The 27,371-nt window shown below is 34.4% G+C and overlaps 1 protein-coding gene and 1 pseudogene across 6 annotated transcripts in view; both read right to left on the bottom strand.

Annotated features, from left to right (window-relative positions):
* Positions 1-27,371, bottom strand: part of IL1RAPL1 (interleukin 1 receptor accessory protein like 1) — a 1,213,847-nt gene that overhangs the window by 836,145 nt on the left and 350,331 nt on the right. The window lies entirely within an intron of this gene.
* On the bottom strand, positions 21,387-21,505 carry LOC118608403 (annotated as a pseudogene).

The raw sequence follows: 27,371 nt of genomic DNA, 5'->3' as shown, positions 1-27,371 counted from the left end.
ATATCGACTGAACATATAAATAAAATGTGGTATATCCATAGAATGGACTATTATTTGTCAGTAAAAATAAGTGAGGTACTGATATACGCTTTAATGTGGATGAATCTTAAAAACATTATATGAAGTGAATGAAGCCAGTCACAAAGGATGGCACATTGTATGATTCCATTTAAACTAATGTCCAGAATAGGCATATTCATAGAACCAGAAAGTAGATTAGTGGTTGCCTAGGGCTGAGGGAGGGAGAGGGGCTGTTTTGGGTGAAATGAGGAGTGAATGTTAATGGCTATGAAGTTGCTTTTTAAGATGATGAAAATGTTGTAAAGTTATTGTGGTAATAGTTACACAACTCTTGTGAATGCATAAAAACAATTCAAGTTTATACTGTAAATGGGTGAATTGTATGGCACATAAATTATATGTCAATAAAAATGTTATTTACAACAGAGAATGAGCCTTTTGTGGTTTGTAGAAGTTAATATATGTTCTTTGGGTGCTTGTGTCAACACAAAGGAAGCTTTTTGGAAAGGCATCTCCTATACTGATATTTCCCAAAGTTAGCTTTTTACATTTCTCCTCTAGTTGTCAGTCATTATTCCGCCACACACTTCCCATACTACTGTAGATCTGAGAAAAGAAAAGATCAAGGTAGGAGGGCAGGAAATTGCTAGGTACATGAAGAAGGCTGATAATAGTTGAATCATTGCCTTGGTATGGAGATGTTGTAGAAGGAGAACCTCAGATCTACCATTTGTCAAAGGGGTGGGAGCCTTCGCCCAGGTTATCTATGAGTTTGCCTGTCTTTCCAAATCCTTATATTATTGACTGGGAAATCGCAATACTCTGATAACAATGGCATGAATATTAGTTGAAGAATCCTAAGTGAAAACTTCATAAGAAACTCCATCATTTGATCAATGCCAAGCAATCCATAAGTAAGTAACTTATCGTAATTCCCTCTTTTTCTTCTACCTATTCCGTCCAAGTTATTATATAGGTGTTTTTCAAAATGCTTCCTGTTCAAGAGTAGGATCAGTAATTATTGTCCTTCTCTCAAACTTTTACTTAAATGTCTAAGCTTCTTTATTTGCAAACAATAACACTCTCTCTTGGTAAAGAGAGTTCGATGAACATAAAAATAACAGACTTTGTTTTTATAAAGTATATTTTCATTGGAGAGTTGAAAATATATTCAAATTAACATAAATATATAATAATTGGTGTTACTGCAACCATGCATTTAATAGGAAAACAGAGGGCACACAATGAGTTGATGGCTATCTGAGGTAGCATTCACATATGCAGAATCCAGTTCTTATATACTATTTGCAAAGTTCAGTAGAAAATTTCCAATCAAAGTCTTCAAAGATAACTCAAGCTAGCATGATGTCATTTCATGAATTTCCTTATTTCATTGCATAATGAAGTAGAAGTGATTGTGGTTTTAGTCTCTCACATTCTGTTAAAAATAAGTGCTGATAAAGAACATGCAATTTAAGAAAGAAAAAAGCTCCCAAATATGATCACTCTCCTATAAGAGAGCAACATTTTTACAAAATTTACTACATGCTTAAGTTTCCATTCTTTTAATAATATTGATGCAGTTAATCTGTTTGATCTTCCCAATTTTTTATTTAAATAAAATTATTCCAAACAAAATACACATAAAAATTGAGAAAATGAGTCTTCAGTATATTTAAACCTAATGACATCTTATTCTTGTACATTACGGTCTCAGCAACAACAACAAAACAAGAGCCACTCGAAATATAACTGCAATTCAGTGCAGAAATATTTGCTACTCAGAGATCTGGTCCTCTCACTTGGTCTATGATAACTTACAGTAAACTGCCCACTGGCATCTCCACTTGGAAGTCTAATGGGCATATCAAACTTATCAGGTCCACAATGATCTCCTGACCACACCCACAATCCAGACCAACTCCTTCTGCCATCTTCTCCATACTGAAAATAGCAATGCCATTCTTCCAGTCATTCAGGTGAATCATAAGGTCAACTTTAACACCTTCCTTTCTTTTAAACCTTATGCCCAATCCATCACCAAATCTTACTAGCTCTACTTTCAAACTATACACAAAATCCAACCATTTCTCACTGCCCTCTACTAATACCATCTTAGTTTAGATAATATTGTCTCTGATGTGAATTACTAGAATAGCCTTATAAATAATGGGCCATTTCACTTCAGCCAAATAGCCTGCTATGGTCTAGAACAGCAGTCTCTAGTCCCCAGGCTGCAGACCGGTACCGGTCCATGGCCTGTTAGGAACAGGCCGCACTGTGGAGGTGAGTGGCAGGCCAGCAAGCAAAGCTTCATCTGTATTTGCAGCTGCTCCCCAGCATTAGCATCACCGCCTCAGCTCCATCTCAGATCATGAGACATTAGATTCTTGTAGGAGCACCGGTCCCTGGCGCCAAAAAGGTTGGGTACTGCTGGTATAGTATTCATTTTAAGTCAGGTAAATTGTGTTATCTTCTGCTCAAAATTTTTCATCTGACTCAGAATAAAGGGCAAAGTCCTCACAGGGATGCATGCAAAGTCCCCTACATCTGCCTATTCCCCTACATCTCTGACCTCTTACTGCTCTGTCCATCCCTCACCCTGATCACCACCTAAGGGAAAGTTGCTCTTCCTTCTGTCTGGAACACTCTTTAAATGGTTATCCACATGGTTCGCTCCTTCAACTCCTAGTCTACAAGGTCTTTCCTAAGGGCCTTATTTTAAATTAAAATCCCTTCCCGATCCCAATCTCTTCCTCCCTTCACTTTACCAATCTTCCTTCTCTGCTTTATTTTTGTTCATATACTTAGTATCACTTGACTTAACAGTCATTTTACTTATTGTCTAAAATGTTTATTTCATCCACATATCATTCATTTAACTTATTCTTCTTAAACTGTCTGATTTACCTCTACTAGAATGTAGAGGGGAATAAATTTTGGCCTTCTTTGTTCAGTGGTATATCCCTGGTGATCAGAACAGTTTCTAGTACAAAACAGCCACTCCACAAATATCTGTCGAATAAAATGATAAATTACATATGGATGTAAAAATTCATAAGAGCAAATTAAGAATATCTGTTCATACAATTAATTATTTTCTTTAATATACTTCACAATTTCATGTCTGCAAAAATGCATTCGATTAAAAATCTCAGGATAAATGTGAGAATACCCAAGTGAATTAATTTATTTATAGTCAATATGGCATTCAAGCTAAATTTGTCACTAGACCTACTAATCACGAATACTCATAAAAATGTTACAAACTGTCTATTTAGATTTACTTTAATATTTTTTATAAAATTAATCAAGTGTCAGTATTTGTCAACCTCCTACTTCAATCTTTGCCTTCTCAATAAATCAATTTAATAGCTCTGTCTTGAAATTGAAGTCATCTTTGATTTTCTATTTCTGTCACCCCCTCTCAAAACCAATCCATCAGCAAGTCTTGCCAATTATTACTTAAAAGTCTACTGTCATGAATCAGCCTGAAATTCTTATTGCCACTGCTATCATGCCAGTCTGAGCCACCCATTCCTCCTCCAGAGAATGGCAATATTCCCTCCATTGGTCACTGTACACATGTTAGTTGTCTCTTCTAACCCATTTTCAACACCATAGCAAGAAAAGATGGGGTAAAAGGGATCAAATATGTGGTGAAAGAAAGAAATCTAACTATAGGAGGGCAACACACAATGCAATATATGCCTTTAGTTAAATTGTACACCTGAAACTTACTGTATTTCGTTAACCAATGTCACATAAACAAACAAACATTTTTTTTTAGAAAAGTAGTTAAATAAATCATATAGCTGGGAGGAAAAAGAATATTTTTCTTAAAACACAGACTACATCACAGCATTCCAGTGATTCCACTGCTTAAAATTCTTCACTTTGCTTTTATAGTAGCTTGTTGCTTTTATTTTAAACTTTCATTTGCAAATATTTTCAAACTTATAGATAAACTACAAATACATACTTTTCACTCATTTTTCCCAAATGTTAAGGTCTTATTTAACAACAGTATAATTTTCAAATCAAAGAACTTTAACAATAATATGATACTATTAACTAATTGAACACAGAGGCTGCTAGTCTGGTAATCCCACCTGGAGAGCTACTGTTCTAGTCATATTCAATTTCTCTCAGATCTCTAATCACACAAAGCCCATCCCACAATCAGGGTCTTTCCCTCTGTCTCAAACTTTTCTCCACATCTGGGCACGTCTGGCTGTTTTAGCCATTCAGGTCCATTTAGGAAAGACCTCCTGACCATCTAGTATAAAGTAGTTTCTCTGATTTATTTTCACCACAGTGATTATCACTTTTTGATAGTTTCCTATGTATTTATATTTTCGTATATTTTCATACATATTACAATTTGAGCACCCCAAAAAGTGGGACCATGTTTTCTTGCTCCTGACAATATCTCCCATATTTCAAACCATGTTTGCCAAATATAAATATGTGTTGATTCTAGAAATAAATTTACCAAGGAATATTAAATCAAATTAAATAACAATTATATAGCCATTACTTCCATATTACCTTGCAGTTTACAATTTACTCCTATATACTTATCATCTAATCTAACATAATTGGAAAGGTATTTATTTAAGGGTCAGAGAAACTTGATTTCATTTCCCAGCTCCATCACTTTAAATCCTATCTAAGCCTTAGTTTTTTCATAAGGTATTCAAATTCAAAATCATCCAGTCAGTAAACATTAAAGACAAAATTCAACCCATATTTCATTTAAAGAACATCAAATTTTATAGCACCAAACTCAAATGTAAGCACATGAGGTCAGTAACTGTATCTGTTTTATTACTTACATAATTACTAGTGCCTACTATAATATGTTCTACAGAAGAGACACCCAATAAATACTTGTTAAATAAAATATAAATACTGCTAGTATGTCATATTGTATTAATCTATATCATATTTGAGGTTTTATAGTCCACATTTTCATTTATTAAAAAGGAATTACCATCGAACATAAAATTATATCTCAGTATTCTCATTCACAATATTTTGTTCTTAAGTTCCATGCCATCCAAATAGATTTATGTCTCTACATCACTCTTTAAAACAAAAACTTCAATTAAATATCATCTCAATCCTTGTCATGGAATTTTTATATTTTATTCATCATGGAATCGAAGGTTGAGTTTTACTAAATTATAAAGTCAAAAGATCAATAACCCCCTCTTACTATGTTTCTTTCCTTGATGCACATTTAAAATGTCTTTTGAAGGTCTTGATTGTCATGTTTTAGTGTTTATAGTTTTAACATTTTCTGAGAAGCTAGTTAAAATGTATGAGTATTTTGTACACGATCTCATACATAAACACGTGCACATATAGTAGACTGTTTTTCTTTTGACACGTGTTACTATCTCTTTAAAAGACTCTTATGACAAATTGAAAAAGAGAAGAGTTACATTTAGAACAAAATCATGGTCCAATGTAAGTCGTTATAACAGCAAGTAAACTATTTCTGATTTCTATGAGTAAGCCTGCATTATCAAAGCATTTGTATGTTAGGGTGTATGTGTCTACACACATTTGTTTAGCTGTCTCTTTTTCTAAATTATAATTTGTGTCTCAAATTGTATGAGAAGTTAAAGCTATGAATTTCACACCTCATTGGCATTCAGTTGTTTGAAATTGTGGAAGGAAAAGAAATCTTTAATCCAAAGGTCTGCAAAGAGATGATATGAAAATAGTTCAAAATAAAACTATCATACATATACATATCATCATCAGTATTGGGTGAACTGCACAAGAATGCTCAGATTTGGCATTTTGATTCTATACTTGGAGATATCCAAAGGTCTGTCCTGATGTGTTGTGTTGTGTGTGTGTGTGTGTGTGTGTGTACACACATCTTTGCAGTTGGTGGACACTGAATATAAAAAGACCTCAATGGATGTTCACTAGAAAAGTGGCTGACCTCAGATTCTGCCTATTTTCTTTCTTCTCTAGAAACTACACGATATATAATTTTAGCTTTGTTCTTACACATGGATCAAAGTGAGCAATGGGGAAATAAGTGGGAAATGTAAGCTTGAAATGACAGGCTGAAAAGAAACTGAATACTTTCCTGTTTCACCGAAACAGAAAACTATTATATGTCAAAGGATTTTAGATGAATTCTCATTTGATGCAGATATCATCTACCCAGATCTATGAAACTTTACTTACCAAAGATACTATTCATGATTTAGCTTTAAGAAACTTCTGAGATCTAATTCAACTTAGGTAAGCTTATCCTAGATATGATCTCAAAAGGAAGCTGGAGGATTTGGCTCAGAAATGAGACAGACTGAAACAAAGACTGATGAAGTTTCAATGTAATGCCCGAAGCGGATTAAGGTTATATCCACTTAGGAATGAAGCAATTGATTAACTGGTGAGTGAGGAAGGGTGCTGACTTGGTGGCTACTGGTCTATACATTTTTTTTACCTGTGTTTGACTTTGCAGAAATGACACTTCGAAATTTATACCTTTATTTGGTTGCTCGCATATAGGTTCAACACATTATAGTTCAGAACATAAAGAACAATATCAGAAAAGACATTTGCTTGTTAAAATACAAAAATTTACCAAATCACTGAGTTTCTTAAAAATATTGCAGACTTGATTTGTTTTACCTGACAGTCATTATTTTCTTGTCATGACTGTTTAACATAACTACCTAGGAATGATTTTTCCATCATAAAGTTTATTGGAATAAAGTTGAGCAATGCATTCCTGACACACTTTAAGAAAATTTCAGTTTTTACAAGAATAAATTTGATTTCCAAAATACTTACTATACAATGAAATGATGGAACTTTCCAGAAGAAATAAATATTGGCTATTTTTATTTTCTGTTCACATGGAAATCCTGATTAAATTACCTATGAACAGAAATGATATTACTTGTGTTTACAACTTTGTCTTTATAGACATTTAGAATCTATATAATTGTTTGATACAAAATTGAAATGTCATGGCCAATACATTACAAGAGGAATTTTATTGAATCTTGTGTATGTATCATTATATCAGTACAGGTAAAAGTCCTCTACAAAGACTATTAAGATATCTTAATGTATCATCTTGAACACAAATTAATACCTGACCTAGATTCTTAAACTCAAAATTATGATTTTTTTCAGTGTATAAAGGGAGCTTGTTTCTTATATTAATAATTAATGTTTTTGAATTTATTTTCTGCCACTTGTGATCTGAACAGAACAGCAAAAAGATGAAAGCTTTTGGTAAATTTAAGAGAAACGAGTAGGTAATGGACAGAATATAAAGAGAGTGAAAAGTATATGGCTTCTATTACAGCTGATAAAAGATGTATTGGTATGAAGCCATAGAAACAATCCACAAAATCTTGGCCTTGAGACCAGCCATTCCACTGGCCAGAATTCTGTGGACAACTGTGATGATTCTAACCTAGTACGTCTCTCTTTCACTTATAGAAGTCAGTGATAAAGCTAAGACAAAAGTGGCATGTGTCTTTATGCAAATTATCTCAGTGACTGAATAAAAACCAAAAGCCAAAATCAAACCAAAAGCATATGCACAGAAGAGATAGTGTTTCACTGTGGTGAAAACTATAACAAAACATTTCCAGGTGTCTTGAACAATTGCCATCCCATGTACCTATTTTGGATGCCTTGTGAAACCTTCTTTTATATTTCAGTTACTGTGTGAAGTGATATTTACACATGCAGCCCAACCAGACAAAAACACTCATTGATAAATTTGAGATACTATAATCACTTGTACTGTAACAGTAAAAATAACACCTCTAAATTTTTAAAAGCGCCTTTCATATGAATTTATATACATTAACGCTCAAAGATGAATGAACATGTGAAATACAGAGATCTGGCTTTTTCAGTCTCCATTCTTCAGATCCAGGTTAAAAATACAGGTAACCACAACACAAGTGTTCTGGGACTTCCTCCTAGGTCTCCAAATCCCCAGTGCATTAGCTGCTCTTTCCATCAAGCATCTAGCAATGACACCTATGTAAGCTGTAGGTGAGAAAGCCACCCTGAATCAGTGGCTGCAACTTCACTTATACTCCCATGCCCCCAAGCTGTGAAATTCTCCAGCCTGTTTGCAGGAGGTCCTGAAGGAGCTATATGTGGGGGACAGTGAGAATGCCAGATGGCAGTTTGTGAGAAAATCTGCGACCAGGGCAGTCAGCCAAAGACCAAGGACTGAATAAAAAAGGATGATCACCAAGAATATACTCCTCAACCATCACAAATGAACGAAAGATGAATCAGGGCTCTATTCCCCATACAGGCAAAAATCCTTCACACGGTTTTTCATCCATGTATGCAACAAATAAAACCAGAATTACAAAAATTTAAGAAAGGATTTGTATTGTGCTAATTTATCTTACTTTAATCTTCTTTTCCTTCATTAGTAGTAAAAAAAAAAGAAGCCAATTGACAAAGAGTATAGAGGTAAATTCACAAATAAGGTGTTTCAAAAATTTTAATTGTATCACCAAGAGCAGATGAGGTTACTTCAAGGAACCACTTTTCACGTGATTTGTAAGTAACAGGGGCATTTGCATTGTATTGATTATTATTGTACGCCTTTATCACTTTTATTGTTTGCTGCAGTATAGCCCCTTTGAAGGTCTGCCAAACCACTGCGGCTTGCTCAAAAGCAGGGCTGAATTTTAATTAAGCCGGGCCAAATAGACACAGAACAGTTGAACTTGATTAGACCACTTGTCCTGATGCACACACAGAGGGCATTCAGCACACTTATTCCAATAACTGACAGAGTCAATTTATACATTTGGTAAAATTTTCAAGATAAAAACCACAGTTTGTCAACATATTCCTTCTACGTAAGACTCCTCTATTTTAACCCAATAAGCCACAAAGGAAAGATGAGAGGAAAGGTAGCCAGTGAGGATATATGTAGCATAATATCATGATAACAATAATATTCTATATTCCCTGGGAAGAAGCAGTAAATGAGTTTAGTAATTAGGATTCAATAGCATTGTTCAAGTAAAGACATTAGTGTCTGAGTACAGATTTTATTTTCAAATATTTCAACCTGAAGAAAAATTTATCACTGCATTTAGCCCAGATAAGGGAGCAGTTGGGATGGTAGAATTTCATTATTATTATTATTATTTTTGATACCTCAGGAAGAAAAAAGCCTCTAGGTTTCTGGCTTGAGCAGCAGAAGTGTTCCAAAATGTGTTCTCACAATAACATTTAAAATCAGCCAGTGTAATTTTCCCACAAAACATGGAGAGCTGAGTCTGTGATAGGGCCTTATTTGTACAAAGCAAACTACTGTATGAATTGACTTTCCTGCTAAATCAGACTAAGTAATCTCTGGAATATTCTTTAAAACAACTTTTCTGTGTAGACTTTCAGATTTTTAGCAAAAAAAACACCTTCTCTAAAGGTGGAAAACTGATCACAAGCATTTCAAAGTTAAATGCATGAAGGAGATGCTCTTTCCATACATCTGTGTCCAGGTTGATGGATAAATTGATTCTAAAATATGAATACAATAATATTTCTTAAGGTATCAGTGAAAATTCAAAGATAAAGTCTAAAAGTTGAAATAGAAAATCAAGGTGCAAATACATTGCTAAGAGTGGTTCTTCCTGTGATAAATTAAAATTGCTAAGTCTTTAATAGAATTTTGCACTTTACTTCCCAACTTCCTAATACCAATTGACTACACTTAATCCTAAGAATATAATCCTTCCCCCAGGATTAGCAAAATAAGAATTCAGTAAATTTCTAAATAAAGTGGATTCTTTTTCTTTGCAGGAAAGCAAATGGGATTTTAAAAAGAAAACAGAATTAAAGTTGTCATCCTTGACAATGGCAAGAAAAATGAGCTACTACAACTACTTTTTTGTCTGCTGCAATTTCACTCTTTATTCCTGTCTATATGACAAGAGAAAATAGTTTCTTGATAATTCAACTAAAATCTCTGATAAATATACTTTTAAAAATAAGTCATTCACTGGGAAAAATATGGACTTTGAAGCCAGATTATTCTGAGTTTGAATCCTATCTCTGCAATTTCCTAGCTACATTATATAGTTCAAGTTACTTAACCTCTATTTTATCAGGTAGAAATGACACCTTGGGAACAAAGATAATATATAAAAATTATTTCATTTAATTTCTACATAATGAATTTTAAATGAAGTTTTTAATGTGTAAGAGTTGAATAGATTCATATGATAAAAAGCAGGTTTCCATTCCATGAGACCTAGCATTTATTTTTAGAACACTCAATCAGATTTTAACTCTTAGGTATAACAACATTGAGGATATTGAATTATCGGCACATTGTACATACTATTTGATTTTGTTATTTCTCTTCTCAATGGAGTCCACTATCTACTAGTTTATGTTTAATGCTTAAGACCCACATGAGACTAATGTGACATGTATGATTTGCATGTGTCTATGTTATCAACATAAGCATTTCATTTTTTTCTACTCATTTTAGTAAAATAAATGGACAAATTTTTTGACATGCAAATAATTGCGCCACTAGTGCTCCTTAGGCAGAGAAAGAAGTGCTACTCAATCTCAACTGTTGATGGGCATTCAGCACTTTCGTGAAATAACGTTAAGTCTTCATTTCACATCTGCTATTCAAAAGGTCTGACTGTGGTTAACCAAATGCCATATATGAATGGCAATATATTCTATGTATGATGATAGATTATGCTGAAGTCAAGTATATAAAACATTAAGGAAAATCTCTGTGCATATGTGTTATTCTGTATTTTATGCAGGACTTAGTTTCTAATGACAACGCATTAGTATATTATCCGTATTCTACTACACTCTGTCATTCAACTCCATTTATTTCTCTATTACAGTGATCCCAGTTGGTACTTGTATTCTACCTCTCTTATACCTTTTGGGCTCTATATGGGCAAGGGCTACCATCTTTTTAAATTAGCAATGCATGTAAACGGTTTTTAAAACAGTGCCTAACAGGCAAAGCTCAACAAATATTTGTTGAATGAATCTCAAATGAATAAAACCTAAAGTCTAAAAACTAAACTATCAATTCAGGAAAGATGGAGGAAATCTGTTGTTTGTTTGTTTGTTTGTTTGTTGTCTTTCCCCTGCTAATTACTTTCACTTACAAAGTAATGTGCACATTGGTATGAATCCTATCTAGTGTATAGTTATTATTCAATTTTTCACTCGATCAAAGAGGTGGAAGAGACCTTGAGATGTTATTTTTGCCTTGAGGTATTGCTACTACTCAATGCATTCAGTAAACATTAGCTTTTCTTGAAACTCTAGAGGCTTCATGAAACTCAGATTAGAAATAATCTTGCCTAGAGGGTAGAAAAAGGGTGACATACATAAACGATTCTAATATATAACCTAAAGTTGGACCTTACAAATATTTATTCTTATGGCAGACAGCAATTTTTGAACTTACAATTACAGCCTGCTCAATCCTCTCTCTGGAGATGAGGGGTCTGTGTTTAGTGTTCTCAGTCAGGGAGCTATTGATATACAAGTTGGGACAATGGGTACAGAGGCAGAACTTCAAAGGCTATAACAAAGGTGGAATGAGGTGAGGGGGCCAGTGAGAGAGGGGAAGGTGCATGATATGAAAAGATCAGTTGAGGGGTGTATCTGGAGGGGAAGGGAGAAGATAACACTGAAAGATGATAAGAGGTCTTTGAGGAGAGAAATGAGTAAAGCGGATCCCTAAATATTTTGGCCACTGTTCCAAAAAATTAGTAATTATCAAATTTGTCTTGGCTGTTTCCTTTTTCTTTGATTATTGGTAAATATAAGATTTCTGTTTCTTTGTAGTGTGCCACTGGCCTGAGAATGACAGTGACCTAACCCTGTGCAAGTTACCATCTTAACAGTAGTTTGAAAGTCTCTAAGTATCACTGTTCTGTCCAGTATAAATAGCCACTTGTGGCTATTTAAAATTGAATTAATAAAATTTTAATAGAATTAAAAATTCAGTCTCAGGTCAATTGCACTAAACACATTTCAAGTGTTCAAAAGCTACATGTGGTTAGTAACTAGTGACATCCACACTGGACAGCTCAGATACAAACAATTTCCATCATGATAGAAAATTCTATTGGACAGTACTGTTCTAGAACTTTGGCCTTATGTCTCATACGGGCTATTAAAATGTTTTAGTCCTATTAATAGCATAAAGAAGAAACTTTATCAATATTTATTCTACTTAAAGTAGTAAATGTAAAATCTTGACAATAGCAACACATTTTTATGTTTTCAGTATATTAATGTCCAGAGATTTCAAGTAATTTCTACTTCTGTTGTTGAAACTTTTGTCACACAGATTTTTGTGATATAGTCTTATTGCCTCCCTATATTAATTGGGTACTTTATTATTCAGGATTATGTTTTTTAATCCATTAAACCATTTGGAGAATTTTAAAAATCGTAGTCAAAGCTACTAAGTGGATCAGATAAATATCAAGAAAATAATAATTGTATTTTGTGTCATGATTTTTGTTTACATCAGAATAACATGATATGAAAGTATAATGCAGTGCTGGTTAAAATAGACAAAAAATTGGTGAACAAAAATGCCCTCAAAAGATGAACCCCAAGATCAGTGTGAATTTTAAACTTCTAAATATGACTGGGACAGGAAGAAATATATTGCTCCTAAGCTAATGCTAATCCTTAGTAAATCATAAGTCACAAGAGAAGAGAACCCAGGAAGACATGCTTTAGAATAGAGTTCTTACTAGAGGAGAATCAAAAATAGAAAGAGGCAGTGATAAACATTTGAGTAAATTTAATACTGTTTTAGACAAAGGAGGGGGAGTTGCCAAGAGGGTTGTAAAAAGGTAAGGGCTGAGACTCCCAGAGCCTTCCTTGGAGTAGATTTCTCTGACATCTACATACAGAAGGGAGAAAATCCCTATATGAACAAGTACCAATGGAAAGACAACAAGATTTTCGTCTGATAGCCACTCTGGCCACCCAAGTAACTGAAATAATTCTAAAGTGGGCAGGAAGATGGAAGTTTAACCAAAATAAATAATAGTCAAGGATCCAGGCAAACTAAATGATAAACATGTTTATTTCATACATGGAGAAGTTACTTAAAATGGCTAAAACATAGTTACATTATATGTAATAATAGTTGAATTCAAGATTCTTTATGGTTAAAATGTATAGTTCTCTAGTTAAGAATGATGTTGTCATGTTTAGAACTTTTGAACAAGAGAAACTAAGTAAAGAACCAGGAAAGTTGATGACGCTTTATGGTAGAAGCACTGACCCTGTGGTCAAATTTTTGCATTTCAGTATTGACCTCATGATCCAGGGTGCATAATTTAATGTACTGATTCTTCTATTTGTCTTCAGGAAACTAAAATCTATCTCAAGCTCCCTCAAAAGTAAAATGTTAAAAATAAATGGAATACATACTCTTATTAGGATTACGAGCTTCCATAAAAAGAAAAGTATTGAATGCAAACAGTGTGGTGTTATATTCGGATTACTGGAGAACACCATATGAATAATAATATCTACTGAGTGACTTTTGTATTCTAAGTACTTTACATGTAATGACTTCACTAATCCTCACAATTCTTCTCAAGTTGGAAAGTGAGCTAGGAATAAGAAATATGTAGGTACCATAATTATCCTCATATTATAAATGACAAAATTGTAAGACAGAAGCCAATTTTTGAACCCAGTGCTCACGTGTTAGTTCCAAAAGAGCTTTCTCACAAATGATTCCCAGAGAATATCAGCAAAGAGTCAGGTAGCACTACTGGAAAATAACTGCAAACCTAAGTAGGCAATGGATACACAGCACCTACACTGAACCTGTTGTTGTATTTGGAACAATGAAATTGAAAAAGAAACCAGACACTCTATATTCCCTTCAAATTTTAACTGATCAGTTCTCAAAAAAAAAAAAAGTAAAGAAAAGAGCCATCAAGGGATGTGCTTTATCCCTTAGTTCTTCTCAAAGATCTTGATGTATTGTAAGGTTTCAATAAGTGTTTAATGCATATTCACGGACAAGATGGCATAGGACAGAGACAGTAGCTAGGTTGAAACCCAAAAGCAGTCATGGAGAGGAGTCAGGGGAGTGAGACAGGCAAAGTGGTAAGGAGGGCTACATGAAAGAGACAGCAGCACTGCTGGGCCTTAAATGATGAGCAGGGTTTCAAGAGCTGGAGGAAGTTAGGGACTGGGTTGGGTTACTGAAAGACTAGTGAGGAGCAGGCACACACACAAAAAGCAGGTGCCGGCTTTCCTTTAGTCCTTCCTCAACCGCAATGAACACCAATTCTTGGCCAGGCCTTATCATACCATTGGGAAAAAGGGAGTATCTGTATTTTCATCACATTTAGGAGGCAAATAGAAAAAAAATAATAAAGCTGGATGAAAGGAACAAGCCACAATATGGACCATCATGTAATACGGACATCCTGCTAAAGAGTGTGGGAGAGGCATGAACAGTTTGCATTATCTTGCCAACTAGATGTTAAGTGCCTTGAGAGAGGAACCATATCTTTAAACATTTTTAAATGCCTTAATATGCTTTCTTGCATATAACTAGCAATCAGCAAATAATGATTTGAGAAGCAGTATGGTATAGTAGAAAAGGTATCGGTTTAGAAGTCTTCAAATAGAATTGTTTCAATTTCCTTGTCTGTAAAAATTAAACAAAAAAGAATGTTAGATCATTTTAGGATTTTTTAGATGTATTCATTAAAAATCCATGATTAAGATTATTTAGCATCACTGTTAATTAAAAGTTCTCCTTTGAGGGGCATGGTGTGATGGGCGATAAAGTACACCCGGCCTTTTGTTAAGTCAGCCTACTAGAAGCCTTGCTTATTCTACCCGCAACATTGGGCTAAGCACAATTTATCAGATTTCAGATGTATTACCCCTGGGGCTTAGCAGCTTTCCTTGTGGGATAGGCTGGAAATAAGGAACATATATGTTGTTAAAAAAATAAAAATAAAAGGAAAGAAAAGAAAGAGAAAATAAACTATCTAGGTGACTCAGATATGCACTTGTCCTCAACTCAACTGCAAAACCCTTCATGACAGATAACTCTTGCTCTAGAGTATTTCAGTTGAAAAGTCAAATTTACAAGCCAATTACAATCATCATAAATGGGCAATGTGGCAAACGGTAGACAGAGTGAGATTTATGATCTAACCTACAGTAGTCCAACTCCAGGTTTCATGTACTGGATAAAGCACTTCTGTGGGAGAGTCATATCAGAAATGAGATTGCTAATTTAGGCAGAATAATTTAAACAGAGGACATAGCACTAAATTAACATCATAAACATCACACGTGTTAAAAAAACAGAAAAACAACAACAACAACAACAACAAAAATTGACTTGACATATAAATGCCTAAGACTGGTCAGTAACATTTAGTAGAGTGGGAATATGATCTGGATCAATCTGTAATGGTGAAGATACATCAATTTCAAGAGGTGAGAACATTGGCATGGCAGAAATACTGGTTTGTTCACTCCTTCATAAAGAATTGGAGAAAGGAAAAGAGAACTCCCTCCAAGTGACAGAAAGCCATTCCGTCTCAATGAATCAGCCATGTTTCTCATGGGAGTCGAGACAATTTGCATATTTAGTGATTGATATGGAGCAAGGTCATAAATCACATAAAGGCTCTGCTATCTCAGACACAGAAAGAAGGACATTTGTTCTCTATACCTCAAGTATTCACATTGCTCAAATGCACTATAATTTCAGGAATGATCTGAAAATATCCATCAGTCAGTACTGCTGAAGTTGGAACACAGAGAACTCTATCATTGAAACTCATTTACTATTTGATGTAGTGGATTGAGGGCTTCAGGTATTTTCGACTTCTGAAATATTTAATGGGCTTTTTATCAACATGCTGCACTTTTCCCATAACATGTTCCCATAACCAAGGGGAAAACAAAAACAAGAGCCACCACAACAAACTTGTTACCCAGGAGATAGAAATACATATTTAGTGTGCTGGTAATTTTTCTGGCTCTCTGTTTTCAGAAATATAATTAGTTCTTTTTTGCTTCAGGATTGCTGATTTTGCTTTCAGATTAAGGCTAATGTTAAAAGTGAGAGCAAAAGAAACAAAATATATTCTCCACGGAGAGTAATTCTATTGCCATTGCTGGACCAATCTTGTAGCTAAGAGGTACATTCTTTCAAGAAGAAAAATTGCCTCTACACAAATAATGACTGCATATTCTATCTTTAAGTGTAAAAAGTAATGATGACACAATTAGCCTTAGAAACTCGTGAATTACTAACAGGCAGCATAAAACAGGGCAAAAAAGAAACTGCTAATGTCTGGCTGCATATGAAAATATCTTGAATAAAGTATAAGAAAATTCACATTGTTACATTCTTAAAAATGTCAAAAGAGAAAACAGTCTCTGAAAGTAGGAGAATGAGGAGCTATCCAAGTGAGTTCATGAGGCCCCTTCATTCCTTAATTCTCCTTCCTCACTGTCACTCTCTCCAATATATGAGTCATATTAATTTATGGTACTTTAAGTATCCATTGAAAATAATTATTTCACCATTTTGGCCTAGTAATTCATGGAACTCCTTGACTCCAGAGATCTTGTCCTCTACCCTGCCTTGGCCACTTGGTCTCATGGTCATGCCCTAGATTTGGTCACAAGATCAGCTTTACACATCACACTTTCTAACCTCATAGGTTTCCAGCTAATTATATCTAGTACCCCATTCCAACAATTCCTTGATATCACCATGTCATGCAATTAATTCATTCTACTGACTCTTCACCATTTTTACATCCTTTACCTCCTTACTTTTCTTCTTATGAAGCCTAAACTCCATGATTTTTCATTATAACTATTTTCTTCCATGTACTCTCAAATATCTTTGCCACCTCTCACTTATGGACCTCATTTAATAAATCTCAAACCCTGTTACAGCCAACTGAATCTTCTGGAGGAAAACATGCAATCATTCTGACTAGTCTCATCTTTAATTCATGAACACTAACTTCAAGTTGGCTCTTATCATGACCCAGCAATCTTACTATATTTCTCAGGTGACACCTCCTATACTTCTAGGGAAATAGTTCTAAAATTTGTCTGCATTTGGGGAAATTTTTAAAAAGTGCTAAAGTCAGTCATCACCCCAAGATTCTGAGTTAATTGATCATGACTGCAGTCTAGGCGCCGGAATTTTTAAATGGTCCCTCAAATAATTCTAAGGTGAGCAAAATTCAAGAAGCCCCTGTCCTGATGACTGCTGTATTCTCTTCTTCAAATCTCCAAGATCTCCTTTCCCAGTCTCAGTTGATAACACTATTTCCCATTTATCTGAGAAAATCGAAGCAATCAGTAAAGAATTATTACCCAGCCCGCTGTCACCACATCTGCCCACGTGCCTGCAATGATGCCCAACATCACAGATCACCAGTGTGTGTTGCTATTACAGGTCCCATCTTGTGTGTTCCAGATTCCATCCACTGTCGCCTACACAGGGACACAGTTCCGGCAATTAGTCCCACTGTCTCTTGCATTACCATGAGTATGTTATGTTATTATTTTCCCATCCATCTTAAAAACACCCATTCTTGACTCCATTTCCCACCCACAGTTACAGCCCCATTTCTCAGCTCCCCTTAAAAGTGAGACTTGTTATAGCAGTTGCTATTACCTCAAATTCTCCTCCTTAATTCTCTCTTGACCCAAATATTTATTTCAATTATGCTCTCTCTCCCAACATTCCCTGAATTTGCTCTTGTCAAGGTCACTAAAGGCTACCAGGTTGTTAAATGTAATGGTCAATTCTTAGGTCTCATCTCTTTTGACAAGTCAGCTGCACTTGATACAAACGAGAATTCCTTCCTCCTTGAAACAGTTATTTATTTGACTACTTGAATAGGGATCTGCAAACCACAGCCTGTGGACCAAATCAAAACTGATCCCTCTTTTTGAAAATAAAGTTTTACTGGAACACAACCAGGCTCACTTCGTTTACCTGTTACTTATGACTGCTTTCTGCTAAAAGAGTTTTGTAGTTGTAGAAGAGTCCATGTGACTGGAGAAGCCTGAAATATTTACTGTCTGGCCCTTTACAAAAGAACATTGCCAACGATCCCTTCCTCCATACCCGTTCCTCCTGAAGTTTTTCATATCTCAGTAAATGACAACTCTACACTCCCAAATGTTCAAACCAAAAATCCTGTATTCTCCCTTGACTTTCTCTTCTTTCACACCATCCATAAACTCCTCAGCAACTTCTCCTGCCCTATCTTCAAAATATATTCACATTTCAATCACTTCTCACCACCTCCACTGCTGCTATCCTGGAACAAGCCATCATCACTTCTTGCCTAAACTATCAAATAGATTCATAACTGGTTTCCTTTTTCTTTCCCTTGTCACTCTCCTCAACCTTACATACCAGATTATTTTCTTCATAGAAACCAGGACAGTCCTTTAAAACTCCTGTCAGATGACTTTATGCCATTTTCAAAGCCATGAATTTACTTTCTATTTTAACTCTACTAACACTCTTAACCTGCAAAGACCTACAATTTTTTTTAACTTATCTTCTATTCCTCTTCCATCCTTTACTTTAGCTCAGCCATCCAGATCTCCAAGCTCTTCCCAGGCATCTTCATTCCTCAAGACCTTAGCATGCTGTTATATTTGCCTGGGGTGCTCTTCCCTGAGACTTTCTCATGCTTAAATCCCTTATCTCCTCCTATCCTTTCTCAAATATCATCGACTCACAGAAGTCTTCCACATCCATTTTACTTATAATTGCAGGACCCTTCCAGTACTCCATATCTTACCTTCCTGTTTTATCTTTTACCAATGTATTTATAACCATGTAAGATCTTATACATTTTACATATTTCTTTGTTGTATATATCTTCACATTACAATATGGTCTCCATGATGGTAAGATTGCTATGTATTCTGTTTATTGCTGAATCCCTGATGATAAAAAGGCATTTAGGAGGTTCTCATGCATATATGGTGATTGAATATATATTTGGAGTTGCAAGAAGACAATCAATTGTAAAGTTGCTCAAATTTCTTCTTTGCCTTTCAACTTCCATTCAATACATTCCAAAAAAGCACTCATATCCTAATTCTTTTGAGTTCATTTAAAATATTTACTGGTCTCACATTTGTGCCAGGTTTGTGTTAGGATAAAGAAAAATGACTTAGGTCAATGCCATTTAATGTGATAGAGCAACTAAAGTACTACAAGGTCCAGGGAGTGTTCAATCTAGAGAGCTCGAAAAGGGCTATGCAGAGGGGACAACCCATTTTCTATCTTCAAAGATCACTTGGCATTTCCCAAGCAATCCAGGATTGACAAAATGGTAGGGAGAGTGCAGCAAGAGCGAATATCACAGGAAAAGAAGTAGAGGCATGAAAGCAGTATTAACCACAATACTTCTATACAACTAAACCATGCTGTGTGTTTATAAAGGGGAGCAAAAGGCAGGGCATGAAACTGAAGAGAGGAGCACTGACCACATTACAAAAGACCTTATCTTAACTTGTTGAGGGGTAGGTACATAATTCTCTTGAATGCAAATTACCTTGAAATTTATGGTTAAATATACCTAAAATAAACATACTTTTGGAGTAGATATAGAAAACTTTTATGTTCCACTTCACGTGCATTTAAAATGTGTATGCACATTCCATGTTTGTTTATTTACCTACCTTTGTATTTCTACAAACGGACTGCAGCCTCTATCTCCCTCTCCCTATACTTCTCTCCAAATGAACGTACTATATCCATGTTATACTACACAAAGGAGTTGATCATTCACCAATTTTAAACTGACCAACATTCAGGGAGGAGAGGCAAACAGTATAGTAGTAAGGACTAGGCCTACCAATTACCAGCTAAATGTCACAGATCGAGTTTCTTAATCCCTCTGTGTATTAGTCTCTTCATTTATAAAACAAGAAAAATAACACCTGCCCTCACAGGAATTGCTCTAAGGATGAAAGGAGGAAATGGAAAAAATCTATTAAAATATAAATGCTATAAAAATGATAGTAGTAGTAATAGTAGCACTAAAGGAAACATTAGTTCAGGGTTTACATATGTGAGATCTTGATGGAGTTTTCTTTAGCTAAACTGAAACTAGAGTTCAGTTTTTACAACTGGGTCACAAATTCAACACAAGAGATATACATAAAAAACAGCACAATAACATCTGTGTTAATTTTTTGTTAAATAATCAGCTTGACAAATCCTTATTGACGACTACCCTTAATAATTAAACAGCCAAAATTTAATGTTCATCAAACACAATTTACTATACTTACATTTATTATCTGATTTAATCATCATGAAGTCCCTTTGAGATAAATACTATTTCTTATTTATATTTTAGATATGTCAAAAATGAAACATAGTTTCAGTAACCTGTAGTCATCACTCAGCTTACCTATGTAAAAGCTAGGAGTCCCAGTAAATCCTACAACAGTGCCAGCATCTGTCACCACTACACCAATTTATTCTAAGCACACAGCCTCTTCTCCAAGTCCATAGTAGGGTCTCATAAAATTTATGTTTAAGTGGAATTATATGATCAACTCAACTCACTGATTATAGCACAACCATAAAACAAATATGAATTCTCTCCAGAGAAGTCTCATTCAACTTATCAAAATTAACATTGTGTCCTGAGCCAGACTATAAATAAAAAGAATACACTGCGAATTTCTCAAAAACAGGGACAGTACTTGGTTCATCTTAACCAAACAGTCTTCATAAAGTAGATATAAAAGGTATTTATTGATTAAATAAATGAGAAGCTATGCATAATCCAGACACATGAGTTTTTAAAAGAGTAATAATTATTATAATCGGCATGTATAAAGAAACCTAGGCTGATGGGCTCTGCAAAATTAGAGTTGTTCAATTTACAAGTTGGATATTTGTTTAGAAAAAATAAAAAAACTTGAGCCAAAGACAGAACTTGCATAAATGGTACACAATAGAAGAAAACTAATGAAGAAATATAAGTCTGGTCCTAGCCCTAGCCCTATTTACCTAATCAGTCAGAGAAGGTCCAATCAAGCATATCTAGGGCTAGAATTAAGGTGTTCTTTGCAAAAAAAAAAAAAGCTGATTACAGTGGAAAATTTTAAATAAAGAGCTGCTATGTTTGTGTAAGAAATACATCTTAGGAATAACCAGTTCTTAACTATTCTATTTTATTTTAGGCAAAGAAACCCTTGGTCGACCTCACAGATTGCAAGGACCTTGTCAGCTTACGATCCCTTATTTTTTAAATTTTTTTTTACACCTACAGCACCTGGTCTTTCTAGATGGTCTCCCATCCAAGTACTAACCAGGCCCGACCCTGATTAGCTTCCAAGATCAGACAAGATCAGGCTTGTTCAGGGTGGCATGGCCGTAGACTCTCAACTATTCTACACATGCGAACTTATACTCTTGATTAACATGAAGATACTTTGGGTTTAATTTTCTAAAGTGACTTACAAAAACAAAGAGTGGTGTGTATAGTTTAATGCTATTGCCGAAATGCATGGAGTTGAGGTGGATAGAGAATCCATTCATTCAACAAGTACTTATGAACAGGTACAATGGAACAGTTGTTGTGCTATGGAAGAGAAAGTAAGTGTTCTGTCCTCAAGAAGATGGTAACTTTTGAATACATAAATGAATGACTATAATAAAATAAGATGGATGCAGTAATAGAAGTATGAACCATTTGTTCCGAAACATTGTAGTTGTAAAAGAAAAAACAAAACAGGGTAAGAGAGACTTCAGGAAGGAAGAAGCATTTAAACAGAACCTTGATAAATGAGTAGATGTTATCTAAATAAGAAATGACTACAAAGAGAACACCAACAGAGGAAAGGGCATGAACATTGAAAAAAAAGTCTGATAGATTTAAATCATGGTAAATAGGGTTGGATGTGGATAAGATGTACAAGGGGGTAAATGTGGCAGGTGATGAATCTATAAAGGTAGGATAGGTCAAGTTTAAATAGAACTATGTTGTAATGAAAAATGCCTGTGCTCTACAATCATAGAACATGGTTTAAATTCTAGTTCTGTTCCTTACACCTGCTCTTTAAACTTGGAAATATATTTAAACTTTGTGTGTATCAAATTCCTGTTTAGCAAAACAAGATAATGCATACCTCACATCCAAAGGTTAGTTTGGAATCTGGAGATAATTGTCATGTGCCTTATAATATGTTTATTAATAAATAATAGCAATGACAATTAAGTTCTTTAAATCTATGCTAAATTTTTTGGATTTCAGTGGGTAGACAACAAAGAGCTCTGGACTGTTTTAGGAAGATCCCCTTGACACAATATGAATGATGGACTGAGGAAAATGACAGAGAAACCAATCAGCAGCTCAGGCAAAAGCGCAGGTGGCTTTGAAATAGGACACTAATATTAAAAATGAAAAGAAAAAAGTAGGCAGGCTATAGTTTGATGGATTAATTGACTGGATGTGGTGGCCAATTAGATGTGAGATTATAAAGTTTATCGTACTAATTATTGTTCCTGGGGGGAAAAAAACAGAAACTTTAAAGTTACAGAAGATAGACATAAAAACATAATAGTTGTTTTCTGTCTTTGCCTATGTTGGAAGCCATAGCATAACCTCCTTTCGACATCCCCTTCCATCCTCAAATAAAAAAGGTTCAATTCACATCCTTGAAAAGAGATAGGTCCAATTAATTTCTATGCTAAACTTGCAATTCTCCTTACCTTCCTCTTCAAACACAAACACACACACACACACACACACACACACACACCATTTCACTTGTGTCTCATTGATTGTTCTGCCAAATCCTAGGTTACATTTTTCTTAGAAGCTTAAGTGATTAATGAATTCTTCCAAGACTAATGAGCTCTGTATAAGAGAGATCTAGTGTTGCCCAATAATTTGGTACTCTACCCATGTATTAGTGAGAAAACACAGCCATGCATTGATTATTGCTAATGATATCATGTTGCCTGAGCACCTGCACTCCTTGTCTTGTGTTTGCAGGTCATTTGGGATTTATAGATTACCTACTAGAGATTACAAAGGAGAACCTGAGTGGCAGTGGCAGCACATTCTCTTTGACTACAACGTACTGCTTTATAGAGAATTCTGAACTTGTTACACCAAAAACACTCATCTTTTTTTTTTTTCTGGTCCATGTATTTTAACAATATGAAAAAAAAATCACTCGGAATTTTCCAATTGCTTAGTACATTATGAAAACTTTATAAATAACTTAGAGGTGAAGATACAGAAGGAGGATAACACCCTGGTTCCCTAAGATGGTTTTGCTTTGGTAGAACAATATAGCTCTGCAGTTGGCATTTGCTAGTTACTGAGATGGTTGTGAAACAGGCAATCTATCACATCAGCCAAGAAAACAAGTTAAACAAGTTAAAAGTTCAAGGGATTTTTCAAAATCAGGGAGAGCAGTGTGGTTTAATTATATTGAAAATCCTATACGTCTCTTTCCTTTTTAATTTTTTTGTGGGACTAAATATGCAAGGTACTAGAGTATGCATGCCACATATAAATATTATACATGTACTCTTTTAGATTGATGCTACGTGGCTGAAAAACAAATAAGATGGCTGATAGAAATGAAAACGGTATATATAAATAGTTTTGATAAAGTATGTCAGAATAAGTAGGGTCTTTTAAGGACAAATCTTTGAGAAAATTCTCTTAAGGGCTTATAATTTCAATGCTACTATTGCTTTTTATTTCACATCCATAAGCTATACAAGCAAATGGTATTTAATTATGATATTCAAATTTATTTGGATTTAAAGATTGCTTAAGGAGTTACAAATTTATAAAACATAGATTAGAATACCAATAGACAAAATCAGAACTTTTATGTTCTCGTATAATCAGCATGCTAACTGATACACAGTACACGTTCACTATTTGTTGAATGAATTAACTAGCTGTTCCTGATATACCAATTTGGTTAATTTCTAAACTCTTATAAAGGAGTGAAATTTGCTTATATTTTGTAAATTATGTAGATGTCTAACCACTATGCTGTACAACTGAAACTAATATAAAATATTAAATGCCAACTGTAATTGAAAAAAATTTTAAAAGGGAAAGCAAGGAAAGGGGGAATAAGAGGCTCAAATTTCCAGTTACAAAATAAATAAGCCATGGAGATATAATTAATAATATTATAATAACATTGTATGGTGTCAGATGGTTACCAGACTTATCATGGTAATCACTCCTTCAGGTATACAAATATTAAATAACTGGTAGACACCTGAAACTAATATTATATATTAGCTATATTTTAATAAAAATTCTAAAAAAATGTTTTTAGTTTTATATCCCACATATAAGTGAAATCATAAAACTGAAAGCAACGAACAAACAAGGCAAACAAATAAAAATTCATAGACACAGGCAACAGTTTAATGGTTACCAGAGAGAAAGGGGGGAGAGGGAAGGTAGGTAAGTATAAAAGGGGTCAGATACATGGTAATAGAAGGAGATTTGACTTTGGATGGTGAACACAAAGTGCGGTATACAAATGATGTATTACTGAATTGTACACTTTAAAACTATATAATTTTATTAACCAATGTAACCCCAATAAAATTAATTAAAAAAGTGATTATTCTCTCTTTGACAGCTGAAATAAAACAGTGTTAAGATCAATGGAAATAAAATAAGCAAAAACATTGTCTATCCAAAGTTCAAAATATACAGTGCTACATAGAAAATATATACTCCTGAATACCTGAGAATAAAATTTTTCCATTTTATAAAGAAACTAATGCTAGTGAGAAAAACAGCTAATGCTACTGCTGTGACAGTCTAATAGCTATAAATTTTTTCATCGGCCTTACCAAGGCCAAGATTACAAACCTAAAAACATCATCACAGAAATTAAAGTACATGAATAGGTGGGATTAAGAAATAAGTACGTGGCTATTAAATTATTATGCTCTAAATCTTCTAAAAACTAAATAAAAATGCCTACACTGAATAAAAGAGGTACTACGCAAGGGCAAGCTGGCTTATAACAATGCCTTGAAATTCAATATTGTGCCTGAATAACTCAATTTAAATCTCTAAATCTCTTGTGATTGAAACTACAAAGCCTGTGACTTTAAGAAGAAAATTCAGGAAGCCAAGCTGAGAAACAGCATGATTTAATGGTATAGGGAAAGTTCTAAAATACCAAAATTAATTCAAAAACACATTTTCTCTGTAGGTTTTGGTAAGTAAGCTAAACCCAGGCTTGGATATCTTTTTTTAAACTGATGAATGAATGAATGAATGAATGAATGAATGAATCTATCTAAAAATTTATCAGCATCAAACCCAGCAAGATATAGTTTAAGGCAGGTTGGAAACTATATGTTTTAGATTTTATCCTTACTGAATTATATATTCTCGATTAGTTGGCTTGGCCATACAGCAGATGGCCTTGATACAAAAGCCAAAGTATGTGAGATGGATGGATGGGTGCATGGAGAGACAGCTTTTAGAAAAGAAAAGAAAAACTTTTCCATTATTAAAAATGGCTTTTTATTGAATAATTAGTCAATAAAAGTACATACAATACCTAATCAGTTTAACAACTAATCCCTTCTAAAGATATACAAGGAAGAAAAAAGAAAACCTATATGTCCACCATTGTTACAGGTTTGTCATTGCCTCTACAAATTTGTGTGTGTGTGTGAGAGTGAGCACGTGCACATATGTGCACATACATATGAATTTGGTTAATATTTGTAGAATTTTAATTCCTGCATTTTCCTCAAAAAATTGAACTTTGAACATTGCCTCTATAATTACTATATACTTGAACTTTATTTTCCTTCTACATAATGCTTAACTCTTACATTATAGAAACATAGTGATTTAATAACCATTTCTTTGGGTTATTATAAAATCTTCTTACAATTATATTTTCTACTTTTATCTTCCTAGTAGTCCTGTGAAGCAGACCTTATTATCCCTGTTTTGCACTTAGGTCAAAAGAGGCTCAGGGACATATATGCCTGCCTGAGGTCACAGAGTCAGAAAACGGCAGGATCAAAACTTCCATACAATGAGTTACAGATATGAAGTAACACGATTTGCAGTTCTGAACTTCCATAAACTTGTTATACCTGACATCACTTTGTATTTGAACACCGCATATTAATAACAAACTAATCATCATTAACCTAATACTTCTATACAGAACTAATTAACTAATGACTTACAGAACTAATGGCTCCTGACTAATGCCTGTCAGTATTCTAAGTACCTCCAAAATAAACTATGAGAATTTTATTATTTTTTATTTCTTTATTAAAATTATTGGAGTGACACTAACAAAACCCAATAAGTTTCAAGTGTATCATTGAACAGTAAGTCGTATATATACTACATTGTGTGTTCACCGCCCAGAGTTAGATTTCCTCTGTGGGATTTTTTGAAAGGCCAATAGCTTATAATTGCACATTAGGTTTTAAAAAGAAAATCTTCGCCTAAGAGACATTTAAAATTACATTTTAGATAACTCTTACAAAGAAGAAATTCACCCTTTTGTTTCTCCACATGCAGGAAAGCATGCCATCTGGCCCCACTGCCCTTAGCAAAACCTGAGAAAAGAATGTGGGAATCCACTTATAGTTACTGAGGGCAGACACTCCAGGGACCAAAGGTACCTGACACTGCTCCTCCCCCGTGCAAGATTTCTGGCTATTTCAAGAATACATTTTTCTTCTTTAAAAATTCAGATGTAAGTAAAAATAGATTTTACTCCCCTTAGGGGTTATTTGAGATAACCTTTCAAGTGGATGATATTTTTTTCACTACAACAGATTTATTGATCTCTCTTCCTTGTTGGATTTAGGCTGTGTATGCCTGCCCTATAGCGCTCTCAATTATACATGCCAATATCTAGCCAGACAACTGAGAATATTCATCAGAAGGTTAGAAACTGGATGGTGGAACTCAGGAATAGTTTGAACTAGATGTTTGAAAATCAATTGTTCATAGTAAGACTATGAAAATAGATAAATCCCCCAAAACAGTGTGCCTAGTAAGACAAGATTTTGAAGACAAAAGCCTGGGAGAAGGTCTTCAATTTAAGGGATAAAAAATATGTATCTATTAGAAGTAGAAAGTTTTCTCACTGGCCAAGAAAATTAAGTAAGTTAAAGAGTTTTGACTTAGTAAGAAGAAAAGGAATTCAGGTATAAATCTAAAAGCCAGATTTGATATTGAACATTTGTGAGGCTGAAAGAAAAA

Source organism: Rousettus aegyptiacus, unplaced genomic scaffold (genome assembly GCF_014176215.1).
Source record: "Rousettus aegyptiacus isolate mRouAeg1 unplaced genomic scaffold, mRouAeg1.p scaffold_m13_p_9, whole genome shotgun sequence".
Lineage (NCBI taxonomy): Eukaryota > Metazoa > Chordata > Mammalia > Chiroptera > Pteropodidae > Rousettus > Rousettus aegyptiacus.
Note: the sequence above shows the minus strand (reverse complement) of the source record. Positions and strands in the feature narration are given on the sequence as shown.